This window comes from Lepidochelys olivacea (genome assembly GCF_965140295.1).
Source record: "Lepidochelys olivacea isolate rLepOli2 genome assembly, chromosome: 9".
Taxonomy (NCBI): Eukaryota; Metazoa; Chordata; order Testudines; family Cheloniidae; genus Lepidochelys; species Lepidochelys olivacea.
This window is the reverse complement of record NC_140419.1, coordinates 73,123,009-73,137,836: the sequence shown is the minus strand read 5'-3', so window position 1 is coordinate 73,137,836 and position 14,828 is coordinate 73,123,009. Positions and strand designations below refer to the sequence as shown.

Here is a 14,828-nt window from a genome sequence, read left to right as displayed (position 1 = left end):
GAGTATTGTACAACTTTTCTAGAAGTAACTGTGTGCACTCATCCATAAATCAAAGCCTGTGCATTGTACATTAAAGACAGCAATACTACAAATACAAATAGTAAAAGCTCAGTTTAATGGATGCACTAGTTGTAGATTATTTTCTTAAAATATTACTACTTTAGTTTATTTTTGGCAGCACTTATTTTGCCTCAAACTAAATTTCAACTATTACCTTACATACCTATAATTTAATTTATAACCAATAAGAAAACAGGCATACAATCTTAGTGTTTAAAATTTACATTCTTGCATTATACTGGAGGATATAAAAACAAATACAAATCAATACTTTATCTTCCTACATTATGATAAAATAAGGGTGTAAAGCAGCAGTCCTACATTGCTATTTAATATTGACCAAGCAGTCCTTTAGGATAAATTGCTAAGATTTAAAAATAGTTCTTGGTGTTCTAGTGCTGCAATTCTGTATCGATTGCCACAGCAGCTTTAGTGTAAATGTGCTTCAGTACATGAACTAAAATAGTCATGCTATGTAACCCGAGACATTTGGCAATTCTATTATTGTAACTCCTTCAATACAAAACGTACATGGGCCGCATTTAAAGGGGAATATGTTTCAGAATCTTTCTGTAGGGGAAGTAATAGAAGTGCTATGACAAGCTACATAAATAGTAACTTTTCATACCTACTGTATTCACAGCATACCTCCACTTTTGTCTCAAAAACCATCCCATTTAACAGAACTCATGTCTGAAATTGCAGAACCATGTCAAACATCATCATCAGTAGGACAGAGGTGTGCTAGGAAAAAATGTGTTTGTCCCAAAAAATAAATTTAAGCAATTTTAAAGGTAGCCTCAGGTGAGTATTTTGACACACACTTCAAGGTTTACTGTAATGGGGTTAAATACAGTAAGCTTTATTTCTTAAAAATCTCCCTTAGATGCAATATCTTTTGCTATATTTTTTCCCAGCTCTTCTATAACATTTAGAGTAACAAACTATTTTTACATACTACGTTGCAAGGATTACCTTAATAGCTTTTGTTTTAATATAAAGCTTACTGTAGTTCTGAGCATGCAGATGACGCACATACTAACTTGCTTTCAAAATTAAACTTCAAATTGTTACGCCTAAGAGGCACTTAAATATCATTAGGATGGGTGTACAAAAAACATTAAATATAACTGTAAAGAAAATTGCAGTTATCAATGTGCATACACACTTTTCTTTCATAGCAATAGCTTGTGATCATCAAGATGCCAATTCAATAAGGCATTTAAATGTGTACGTTACTGAAGTCATTGAGCCTAAGCAGGGTACAGTAGAGCAGGCCAAACAATGGGAAAAATGTTATTTTGATGAATAATGAATATTTTATTATTTTTTTAATCAAGAAAATTGTCAAATAATGGAGTGAATACATTGCAAGAAACAACACTATAAACTGACAAAATGATAGCAAATATTCAAAAAATTTATTAAAAGCTGCATCCGATGAAGTGAGCTGTAGCTCACAAAAGCTTATGCTCAAATAAATTTATTAGTCTCTAAGGTGCCACAAGTACTCCTTTTCTTTTTGCAGATACAGACTAACATGGCCGCTACTCTGAAACCCTTCAGTTTGATAGTATCCTATAAGAAGGGTTTGCACCAGTTCAAGGCGGCTTTAGATACTAGAAAGAAATTACTAGACTAATTATTGATTCTATGGCAACATTTAAATGAACAAACAATGGAGATCAGGTCCTGTCACCCTTACTCAAACTGCAGAGAAAGTTATTTTAGAATTAGATTAATTTATTTTAAGGCACCTACTCACAGTGTAAATTACTATTCGCTGTGAGCAAAGGATGGCATAACTTTGGCATTAATTACTATGTGAATTCTAAAATCAGGTTCCTTTTATCTCTAGTCACCTCCCTCCCCACTCCAATCTAGTTCTGCTAACTACCTTTTGTTAGTTTGGAAGGTGTGACATGTTGTTCTGAAGACTGGCACTAGTGACACTCCATTAATCAGACAGCATGGTACTAGAGAGGAGCAAGGTTAGCAGCCTTCCTCTCTATCTCATAAATCAAGCATGTCACTTCTTTGACATACTTCATCTCCCTCAACTCAGGAAGAAGGACTGCTGAGTATATTTGAAAAACTACATCTTATATAATGTAGTACAATGTGCTACTGCTTCTCTAACATTGATCTCAATCTCCTATCTAGTTTTTAAGAAATGGGGCCTTGATACAGGTACAACCCAACCAAGAGATTCTTGTATTTAAGCTAAATTTATGATTAAAGCTTAATTAATAGTAGAAAATATTATATGCAACTAGCCATTAGGCATAGCAACTTCCATTTCAACTGTATGTGTTGTCTTTGGGGTTTGCTTCTCCCGAAGTGCTCAAATTCAGAAAAAACAAATTTTAAGACTGCATAAGAATATTTACTTTGGTTAAAATTTAAAAAAATAATGCCCCCGTTGGCTTAACTCTTTTCCTACTAAAGTAAAACTCCCACTGATCTTGATGAAGGAGAGCCAAGCCTGATCATTTTTGAAAATCCCTCTCTAATTAAGACTTCTATTTTCTAGTTCAAAATTTCCATTTTGCACTAGCTAATGATGTAAGTCATTCAACCAGAGAACAGTAACAATAAAAAAAAAACCAATAAAAATATGTAACAAATTCTGACTTGCAAATTTTCACAAGATTATTTGTACCTGTGCATTGTCAAAGAATAATTCACAGAGGACATTCACACATTAAAAAAAAAATTGTTATCTGTTCAAGAAGCTATCGGAAAGGTTTTTTTCCCCACTCAACTCCATTGTAACCTTAAGATTTCTTTTCTACTGGAGTTTTTTCCTAGGGATTTTTTTTTAAGCCTTTGAATTCTGGTTCATTCTGATCATCCTCTTGGCTAACAATCATAAGAGCCCACAGTAGGATTGCAGAGCAAACCATGGAGGCAAGTGGTGTTAAAATTTCTTCTTTCAGCATTTTTTGGGGGTAACAATCATTCTAACCATTAGAATCTGGCTTTCCCTTGAAGTAAGGAGCTATGAGCTAAATAAGCAAAGTGCTTTCTTTTCATGGATTAACAAATAAGTTAAAGAAGCAGTGAGAGATAAAAAGGCATCTTTTACAAAACGTAAGTCAAATCCTAGTGAGGTAAATAGAAAGGCGCATAAACACTGCCAAATTAAATGTAAAAATGTAATAAGAAAAGCCAAAAAGGAGTTTGAAGAACAGCTAGCCAAAAACTCAAAAGGTAATAACGAAATGTTTTTTAAGTACATCAGAAGCAGGAAGCCTGCTAAACAACCAGTGGGGCCCCATGACGATCGAGATACAAAAGGAGCACTTAAAGACGATAAAGTCATTGCGGAGAAACTAAATGAATTCTTTGCCTCAGTCTTCACAGCTGAGGGTGTTAGGGAGATTTCCAAACCTGAGCCGTCTTTTGCAGGTGACAGATCTGAGGAATTGTCACATATTGAAGTGTCACTAGAGAAGATTTTGGAATTAATTGAGAAACTTAACAGTAACACGTCACTGGGACCAGATGGTATTCACCCAAGAGTTCTGAAAGAACTCAAATGTGAAATTGTGGAACTATTAACTATGGTTTGTAACCCATCCTTGAAATCAGCTTCTGTACCCAAGGACTGGAAGATAGCTAATGTAATGCCAATATTTAAGAAGGACTCTAGAGGTGATCCTGGCAATTACAGACCGGTAAGTCTAATGTCAGTACCGGGCAAATTAGTTGAGACAATAGTAAAGAATAAAATTGTCAGACACATAGAAGAACATAAAGTGTTGCACAAAAGTTAACATGGTTTCTGTAAAGGGAGATCGTGTCTTACTAATCTATTAGAGTTCTTTGAGGGGGTCAACAAACATGTGGACAAGGGGGATCCAGTGGACATAGTGCATTTAGATTTCCAGAAAGCCTTTGACAAGGTCCCTCATCAAAGGCTCTTACGTAAATTAAGTTGTCATGGGATAAGAGGGAAGATCCTTTCAAGGATTGAAAACTGGTTAAAAGACAAGGAACAAAGGGTAGGAATAAATGGTAAATTTTCAGAATGGAGAGGGGTAACTAGTGGTATTCCCCAAGGGTCAGTCCTAGGACCAATCCTATTGAACTTATTCATAAATAATCTGGAGAAAGGAGTAAACAGTGAGGTGGCAAAGTTTGCAAAGGATACTAAACTGCTCAAGATAGTTAAGACCAAAGCAGACTGCGAAGAACTTCAAAAAGATCTCACAAAACTAAGTGATTGGGCAACAAAATGGCAAATGAAATTTATTGTGGATAAATGTAAAGTAATGCACATTGGAAAAAATAACCCCAACTATACATACAATATGATGGGGGCTAATTTAACTACAACTAATCAGGAGAAAGATCTTGGAGTCATTGTGGATAGTTCTCTGAAGATGTCCACACAGTGTGCAGCGGCGGTCAAAAAAGCAAATGGAATGTTAGGAATCATTAAAAAAGGGATAGAGAATAAGACAGAGAATATCTTATTGCCCTTATATAAATCCATGGTACGCCCACATCTTGAATACTGTGTACTCATCTAAAAAAAAAGATATACTGGCATTAGAAAAGGTTCAGAAAAGGGCAACTAAAATGATTAGCGGTTTGGAACGGGTCCCATATGAGGAGAGATTAAAGAGGCTAGGGCTTTTCACATTGGAAAAGAGGAGACTAAGGGGGGATATAATAGAGGTATATAAAATCATGAGTGGTGTGGAGAAAGTGAATAAGGAAAAGTTATTTACTTGTTCCCATAATATAAGAACTTGGGGCCACGAAATGAAATTAATGGATAGCAGGTTTAAAACAATTTAAAGGAAGTTCTTCTTCACTCAGCGCACAGTCAACCTATGGAACTCCTTGCCTGAGGAGGTTGTGAAGGCTAGGACTATAACAGCATTTAAAAGAGAACTGGATAAATTCATGGAGGTTAAGTCCATTAATGGCTATTAGCCAGGATGGGTAAGGAATGGTGTCCCTAGGCTCTGTTTGTCAGAGGGTGGAGATGGATGGCAGGAGAGAGATCACTTGATCATTACCTGTTAGGTTCACTCCCTCTGGGGCACTTGGCATTGGCCACTGTTGGTAGACAGGATACTGGGCTCTATGAACCTTTGGTCTGACCCAGTATGGCCATTCTTATGTTCTTATGTTCCTACACTGCCTCTCACACCAAGCCCCAAAAGGCCCCTTTTATTCTCCTTGCTTCAATGCCCTACACCTAGGAGTACTAAGGCCTTTCTTCTCTTCCATTTGCATTCCTCCCCATCAGCCCTAAAAGCTCTTTCTTCTCCTCTTCCCCCCATTATCTCTTTCATAGAACTCCCTTCTCTTTTGTTCTTACCCCCAATGAGTCCCAAGGTCCCTTGTCTTTCTTATTCTTCCTTTCCTCTCTGATTGTAACCTCTCCTGCACTTAACAGATTTATGCTTTTTTTGCTGCTCTGGTTTGGTGGTGGCCCACAGCATCATTTGGATGGTTCACTGAGGTGTTTCATAGTAACAGAGTGAAGGCAAAAGCAGGCACATAAACCAGCTCCAGAACATTTTGCCACCGGCACACAAATCTTGTTAGCTGCCCATTATTGTACCTCTCCTCCTCCCTCAGGCTATCTGGCTCACAAATTATTCTCAAGTGACCTGAGGTGCACACCAACCTTTAGACCAGCCCTGGCCAATAGAAGACAGTTTGCTGGGCTAGTCAGGGTGGTGGAGGATGTGGTGCAGGTACACGATTTAGTGTACCTGCAGCACTCGTAAGAGGGAACCTGCAATTTGCCTGTTGAGAGAAGAAACAAAGAGGTGGGGCAGAGGCAAGAAGCAGATTTGCAATTGTGGAAGGCAGAACCCAAATGCCAAGGTTCCCTCCCTACTCCCCGATTCCCGCGGACTCCAGTGTTCTCTGATGGATCTCTCTCTGTGTCTCTCTCACACACAAACACAAATTAAAATATTTCAATTCAACTTCATGGATCAATGTGCCCCCACAACAGTGCAGGGCTCAGTTTTGTGGAGCCTATCTTAATTCTCCTCTGCTTACTTTAGCTCAGAAAGGGTCCATGAAATAATCAGAAACAGATTGCATAAAATACTGAGGAAAAAAATCTGTCTGTGGTATTTCTACCTGGTCAGAACATCACCAGACAGCCTGTTCTCCTTCGAGTTCCAACTCTATTTCCAGATAAAACGACTTAGATAAATTCCAATAAGTTTCTGATAAACATCAAAAGCTCATGTACTTATCTAAACTGAAGTGCCAAACCTTCTCAGGTTCACCTGCCACTAGATGCTTTTTTTGTTTCTTAGGGAGGATGAATGAAGTAGGAGCTGCTTCTAACCCTTTTTCCCTGGCCATATCATGCGAGGAGAATAGTCATGAAAATCCTGTTTGGGAAAAGAGAGAGAGGCACATACCATATTCTGCTTTGTTCCCTTGAAAATTTTTATAAGAAACATTCAGTTGTGCTTGTGACAGCATACTACTATCAAAACCTGCAGTTTGGATGCATACTAAGGGTAACGTCACATCTTGATGTGTACAGATTTCACCACTGATACATAGGGGTTTAGTCATGTAATGTTTAAATTATATGCCACTGAAATCTCAGTGTCCGGGGGACTAAAGCTGGTTGAAGAAACACTGAAGGAGCCATATTTTGTTTCATGCTTATCTCACTTTGGGGTTGCTGAGTTTCTCTTTTCCCCACCTAATAAAATGGTCCAGGACAAACAGGAATGCTTCTGTGGACACCAAACAATCCAGTGTAGCCAGATTTGTTGGATTACCCCTCATGCCCTGATCCCCCCTCTACCTTCTCGGGAACTGCACTGACGGGGACCTTTGCCTATTTCTCTCTTTTTGTTATGTGTATGTACAGTGCCTAGCACAGTGGGATCCTGGTCTATGACTGTATCCCTGTAGGTCAGTGGTCACCAACCTGTCAATCGTGATCGATTGGTCAATCCTGGAGCTTCTGCCACTTGATCATGACCTCTGGGCCGCTAAAAGTCTGGCAGCGCAGCAGGGCTCAGGCAGGCTGTCTGCCTACTGTGGCTCCATGCCGCTCCCGGAAGTGTCTGGCTGTGGCACATCTCTGCAACCCCGGGTAGCAGGGGTGGGGGTAAGGCAGCTCTGCATGCTGTCTCCTCCCCGAGCAAGGGAACCAGCCAATGGGAGCTCTGGAGGCAGCACTTGAGGGCGCAGGCAGCAGACGGAGATCTGCTTCCCCCACCCCACGGGGCTGCAGAGATGTGCCAACAGCCAGCTGCTTTTGGGAGCAGCCCAAGGCGGGCAGGCAGCATGCCTGAGCCCCCTCACCACTAATCGGGAGCCACCTGTGGTTAGCGCCTTCCGGACGGAGCCTGCACCTCGCACCCCCTCCCATGCCCCAGCCTGGAGCCCCCTCTTGCACCCAAACTCCCTCCCAGACCCCTCATCCTCTCCTGCACCCCAACACTCTGGACCAGCCCAGAGCCCCTTCCTGCACCAAACTCCCTCCCAAGGCCAACATCCCTCACCCACTTCTTCACCCCAATCCCCTCAACCAGCACAGAGACTCCTCCTGCACCAAACTCCCTCCGTGGGTCCATACCCCTCACCCTCTCCTGCACCCCAACACTCTGCACCAGCCCAGAGCCCCCTCCTGCACCCAAACTCCCTTCCACAGCTTGCACCCCACACTTCTGCATTCCAGCCCCTACCCCAGGCTCAGCCAATGTATGCCTCACAGTTGAGAATGTTACACTGATTTGTGACAACCCCTGAAGGATTTTGGATTTATAAACCACAAATGACATGAATACAAATAAAATTAATGAAATGTCCAGTGGATTCTGAGACCATATGATCCCTGCACCCAAACTCCCTACCAGAGCTTGCACCCCTCACTCCTGCACCCCAACCCTCTGCCCCAGGCTCAGCCTGGGGGCCCCTCCCACACACTGAACCCCTCAGCCCCACCCCAGAGCCTGCACCTGCACCCCCACCCCCTGCCCCAGCCCGGTGAAAGTGAGTGAGGGTGCGGGAGAGTGAGTGATGGAGGGATGGAGTGAGTGATGGAGTGAGTGGGGCGGGCTCTGGGGAAGGGGTGCGGCAGATCCTGGGTTGGTTATAATTCAAAAAGTGATCTTGTGCATAACAAGGTTGGAGACCACTGCCATAGGTGCTACTGGAATGCAAATATTTTCATCTCATCCCCCAACTTTTTTGACATTGCACATAGGGACTGTATGAAAGATAATGCTAAAGGGGTTAGCATTATCTTCACAGATTCTTTCCAACAGGTCTGAAGAGAAATCATGCTATGTAGAGCTGCTACCCCTTTCACCTCCCTGCCTTTCAAAGCAACCAAACCACATCCTACTGATGGAGCCCCAAACCCTCTGTGTGTTAGGTGGAATCATGCTCAACCCCTTCCCTCTAACAAATTTCAGTCCAATTTATTTGCAGCTTTACTATTTTCTGGAGTTTTACCTTTTATGGTTGTTTTTCTGGGAGCTATTATTTGAGAGAACAAAATGTATATGATAACTGCTAAATTTACAGTAACAATCCTGTGTGAAACTTTGAACTCACATGATCTGGGGTTTTATGAACACTTCCTTTGATTTCAGTTTGTTTTGGTTGGTACCACTCCAGTTTCACTTTGTATTTTGGGTTCATCTGAACCTGAAACACAAAACAAAGCTCAGTTATAAGTACTCAGTCTGACTTAGATTGTTTAAAAAAAATCTTTCAAAACTTGAAACCTAAGCAAAACCTTCCATGACTATTGTCTCAGATACAAGCTTTTAAATGAAACCCCAAAACAATAAGTTTAATTTGATTTTCAAAATGTTTCTGCAAATATTTCAGAACTATACTCCGAACCAAAGTAGAATGATTCTTAAGGTTATCCCTAGAATTGGCTTAATGCATGAATCACTGATTAAGGGTAGTAGCTTATTCAGATTTAGTCATTTTATTTTATTTTCCTTTAACTCATAGTCAGAAGTTCCCAAAAGAATAATCAGGAGACCATTTCTGGAGCAATTCCTGAAATAATTATAATTAAGTCTGGAAATCTTCCTAAGACTGAACAACAAAAATACTGGTAGCAGGCAGTCATGATGGACTCTTGAGGATACTGCATGTTGTTCAGAAAGTAGAAAGCAAAGACCTCAGGAAATGGTCTCTGGCATCAGTGTTGTTTAATGTAAATGCTGAAGGAAGTTCAACGGAAAGCATTTATCAGGAATTTCCATCCAGGGAGGAAGATATGTTGTTTTAGGAAAAATGCAAATATTAGTCAGCAGACCGAGGGCAAAAGAAATAGGAAGTGGGTTACAGAGTTCTTTGAAATCATATCTCACTGAACAGTGAGAAAACACTTATTATTTTAAATTGGACCACAACTCAAGACTTTTTGCAGCATTGTGCTATCACTTAATATTTTCTGCTTCCATGCCAAATTCAGAGGTTGGACAAAACATTAATTTTATTGCTATTTTGAAAAAAACACCAGTATGTTGATTATTGATGATGTTTGGACAACTCATAGGAAAAACAAAATCCTATCAAGAAAATCGAGGATCTTGTCAGCATTAAAACCGTTGATTTTACAGCATTTTATAGACTTTTTTGTTTAAGGTAAAGTGGCAAAATACAGCACATTATTTGTGCTACCATGCACTTAGTCGAGGACTATTATGGTATAGAGATAAAGATTTCTGAAGTTAAAATTATAATTTTGGCAGGTAAAAGTCTGTTGCAGGGAGCAAAGAGACTGTGCTGCCACAAGAACTCTGACTGATTCAGCCAAAATCTAGGGGTCTACTTGCATGGAGGAAAAATTGTAATGGCAGCTTCACACCGCATTCAGGTGGGAGGCATTCTTTTGATGATGTTAGCTGCAGATGTGGGTGCTCTCCAGTAAGACTAGACCGAACCTCTGAAGGTTTTTTGTTCAAGTATGGCTACTTTTAAATCTGTTATAGAATGTCCAGGAAGATTGAAGTGTTACCATTCCTGATGTCTGTTTTGTATCCAGTATTAAATTCCAGTATTTTCATGTCTCTCCCTCTCTAGTTCCTTCATCCATAATACAGATGAACATTGCATATATGAGCTGAATAAGTGAAATTGGATAAGTAGATGACTTAATCAACTTGGCCTCAGTTCAGCAAGGTACTGGGACTACTCAGGTGCTTTAAGTTAGACAGGTGTCATAAAGAGGTTGCTGAATTGGGCCCTAATTTTCTGTAGGAGTAGCAGCAAAAATGGTTCTTCAGGAGGTGTCTTAAATGAAGAGAGGGTATTGGCTTAGGAGACTAGCTCACAAAGGCATCTCCCATACATGGTGTGATGTGCAAAACAGTTCTAGATGGTCATGGGTGAAGCATATAAATGGGGCATCAAGGCTGACATCACCAGGAGAGAGAAGGTGACCCAATAAGAGAGAAGGGCATAGCTATGTAGAGCCCTGAAGATGATAAATTTGAAATTGATGTAGTGCAAATGTAGGGGCCCCAGTGTGAGTGATGTGATCAGATCAACAGGAAAGGAAGATTGTCTTAGTGACTGCATTTTGAATGGACTTGACAGGACACAAGTGCACAAGTCCATGGGGCCGGACTCGTGCACAAGTCCATGGGGTCGGACGAGTTGCATCCGAGAGTGCTAAAGGAATTGGCGGCTGTGATTGCAGAGGCATTGGCCATTATCTTTGAAAACTCGTGGCGAACGGGGGAAGTCCTGGATGACTGGAAAAAGGCTAATGTAGTGCCAATCTTTAAAAAAGGGAAGAAGGAGGATCCTGGGAACTACAGGCCAGTCAGCCTCACCTCAGTCCCTGGAAATATCATGGAGCAGGTCCTCAAAGAATCAATCCTGAAGCACTTACATGAGAGGAAAGTGATCAGGAACAGTCAGCATGGATTCACCAAGGGAAGGTCATGCCTGACTAATCTAATCGCCTTCTATGATGAGATTACTGGTTCTGTGGATGAAGGGAAAGCAGTGGATGTATTGTTTCTTGACTTTAGCAAAGCTTTTGACACCGTCTCCCACAGTATTCTTGTCAGCAAGTTAAAGAAGTACGGGCTGGATGAATGGACTATAAGGTGGGTAGAAAGTTGGCTAGATTGTCGGGCTCAACGGGTAGTGATCAATGGCTCCATGTCTAGTTGGCAGCCGGTGTTGGCAGTGGAGTGCCCCAGGAGTCGGTCCTGGGGACGGTTTTGTTCAATATCTTCATAAATGATCTGGAGGATGGTGTGGATTACACCCTCAGCAAATTTGCGGATGATACTAAACTGGGAGGAGTGGTAGATACACTGGAGGGCAGGGATAGGATACAGAGGGACCCAGACAAATTGGAGGATTGGGCCAAAAGAAATCTGATGAGGTTCAATAAGGATAAGTGCAGAGTCCTGCACTTAGGATGGAAGAACCCAATGCACAGCTACAGACTAGGGACCGAATGGCTAGGCAGCAGTTCTGCAGAAAAGGACCTGGGGTGACAGTGGACGAGAAGCTGGATATGAGTCAGCAGTGTGCCCTTGTTGCCAAGAAGGCCAATGGCATTTTGGGACGTATAAGTAGGGGCATAGCGAGCAGATCGAGGGACGTGATCGTCCCCCTCTATTCGACATTGGTGAGGCCTCATCTCGAGTAATGTGTCCAGTTTTGGGCCCCGCACTACAAGAAGGATGTGGATAAACTGGAGAGAGTCCAGCGAAGGGCAACAAAAATGATTAGGGGTCTGGAACACATGACTTATGAGGAGAGGCTGAGGGAACTGGGATTGTTTAGTCTGCAGAAGAGAAGAATGAGGGGGTATTTGATAGCTGCTTTCAACTACCTGAGAGGTGGTTCCAGAGAGGATGGTTCTAGACTATTCTCAGTGGTAGAAGAGGACAGGACAAGGAGTAATGGTCTCAAGTTGCAGTGGGGGAGGTTTAGGTTGGATATTAGGAAAAACTTTTTCATTAGGAGGGTGGTGAAACACTGGAATGCGTTACCTAGGGAGGTGGTGGAATCTCCTTCCTTAGAAGTTTTTAAGGTCAGGCTTGACAAAGCCCTGGCTGGGATGATTTAATTGGGGATTGGTCCTGCTTTGAGCAGGGGGTTGGACTAGATGACCTCCTGAGGTCCCTTCCAACCCTGATATTCTATGATTCTATGACACATGGGGGTCAGGGAGACCAAACCAGCGAAGATTAGCAGTGGACTTTGACTTTTTATATATGACACCAGCAGGGTTCCAATTCTACCTCCTGGATAGCAGCGGGATAACCTTTGGAGTTCCAGTGGTCTCCTAAGCCAATGAATGGCAGGAGGAAGAGGGCTTATATTGAGAGGGGGTCATGAACTAAGCTGTTGAAATAATATATATATTTTAAAGTAGGTTGGGGGCAGTTGGGAACATACAGTGTGCGCGTGTGGGGTGGGAGGGAACCAAATATAAAATATAGATATAGAATGACTTGCATGGCCGGATCTCCATTTTTACCAATAATACATGAGACAAGTCCCTCCCAGATTTTGCTGTCAGTCAGAGTGAGGTCTCATTAAAATTCTAATAATTTAAAACATATAAACTAAATTGAACTTATTAATGAAACAGGTTTGGATTTGGTTCTAATAGGCCTTTAAAGAATGCTACCTACATTAAGAAAACAATAATAATCCATCAGATTATATACAGTTACCTCCAAGTCCATATATAGTTAGATAACTTTATAAATGGTCACTGACTGAAACCCAATCTATGCTGGCAGTGACAAACATATTAGAATTTGATAACTGTTCATGGGTCTATATGAAACAAGATGAGGAACTTTGATGTGTTTCTCTTGGACAGCTATTTACATAATAACAAAAAAACCATAATGGCACTCTTACTAGAAGGGCCATAACCTGATGGTATAAAGACTGAATTTTCTTACAGCAATAGAAGTGGTCCCTTAGAGTCAGGTTTGAGGAATATCAAAGGAGTGATGAAGTTTGCAATTCCATTGCTATATCTTTGTATGGATAATCATGGGATTCAGATCTCAATCATAGTAGTATCAATTTGGCACTTTTAGTTAGACGTGAAATCCCTTTACAAATTGAATAAATTGTTAGTTTTTATATTGTATAAGATAATGAAGGAGAGACCAAGAATTGATAAGCTATTTTACTGTAATCCAATCCTGTAATTTAGAAATGGGGGTACTTACTTATTTTAATTTGTCTAAATAATTTCACTAGACCAGATTTTAATCATAACATATTGACTTTAGTCACTCATCTATCTTTATAGTAAAAAAAAAAAAAGTTATTTTATTATCAAGATCATTAGGACATAATATAAACCATAGCAGAAAATGAGTTATTACATTTTAAGTGGCAATTACTGCAACCACATATTACTGTTTTGATAACATGTTTGTATTTATGTCAATATATTCTCCAGTAGAAAAAATTTCACTAAATAAGACAAAATGGCCATAACTTTTGTGCAATTAGCGGTCTCCCCTCCACAAGAATAACGATTTAAAGTTTATTTAAATTGATAATACAACATGTCCGCAATACTGTACAGTACAGAAAGCAATATTAGGTCTGTTCTGACAGATGTTTGATGTGTTATTAAGTTTAAGGTAGCATGGGATCAAGTCACAGAGCTAAACTCCAGGCTTTGATTACAACACATCCTTTTTTCTGTCCTTGACAAACGATGTCTTCCACTCATATCCATTCAGAATCTTACAACATTTCACAAAATGTCCCTCTCAAACATCCAGCTGCTTCTCTTTTCATTTGAAGAACCTTTCACATATCATTTGCTTGCCAAGGGGTGGGTTGGGATTGGGTTTGGTTACAGATATGTATTTAGGGTTAAAATTTCAAAAGCAACTAAGTGACAGGAGCTGAAGTCCCATTGCCTTTCAATGAGACTTAGGCTCCTGAGGTTTTGAAATTTTTAAATCCTGGTGTGCACCACTGATGTCCTGAAAATGAAGGACTATCACCACAAAACATATCAGTCTTCCTTTTATCCGTATCCACATTTCTTCCAATCTTGAATTAATGATAAACAATGAGTCACCTCTTCTTTGAAACAGGGTCAAATCCTCATTTAGTGTACATCATCATAGCTCCATTGACTTCAGTTTATGCCAACTGTGCCAATTTACATTAGATGGCAATCTGGCTAATAATATCTCAGTTTTGACATAGTTATGCCATGTGTGTTGTACTGACACCACTTAACATATTTTCTTAATGATTTTGGAGTGCACTGCAAATTAATTTATGTTTATCAAGAAATATGATAAAATAAACATTGAAGTAAGCAAGGTAATAATCCAATATCTCAGGGGAGAAGTTTACTTAGTTTTGATGACTGTCTGAGAGCACTTAAACATACCAATTGGTATTTCAACTGAACAATGAGTTATTCCTAATTCTATACCTTTAGAATCAATGGCTTGTCATTTGAAACTATTCAGTTCCTGAAGCAATGCAAATGAAATGAGCAGATAAAACATGGCTTTTTACCAGGATCTTTTCCAGTTTTATCACTGAACAAAAATAATATTCAAAGCATTAAATGAGGGGTAGATTTGCAAATCATTGCGAAGGGAATTACGTGGATAACTCCCAGTAACAGTAATGGGAGTTAGCAATCCCCCAGGACCTGTTCTCATAGACTACCTTGAACACTCACAATGGAGTTAATTGATTTTTACAATTACATACATAAGCATTTAATAGCTAGAGAGAATCAGGTTTTCATGAAAAAAGAA

General features: G+C 40.3%; 1 long non-coding RNA gene across 1 annotated transcript in view; it reads right to left on the bottom strand.

The window, feature by feature from the left end:
- Nucleotides 1-4,562: 4,562 nt before the first annotated feature.
- The window catches only part of LOC311525821, a 143,433-nt gene continuing 133,167 nt past the window's right edge, over nucleotides 4,563-14,828 (bottom strand). Inside the window, exons 4-6 of the long non-coding RNA XR_014712866.1 lie at nucleotides 8,629-8,721; nucleotides 6,330-6,437; nucleotides 4,563-4,594 (exon numbers count right to left, since the gene is read on the bottom strand). This is a non-coding gene — a long non-coding RNA (uncharacterized lncRNA). The remainder of the gene's footprint in view (nucleotides 4,595-6,329; nucleotides 6,438-8,628; nucleotides 8,722-14,828) is intronic.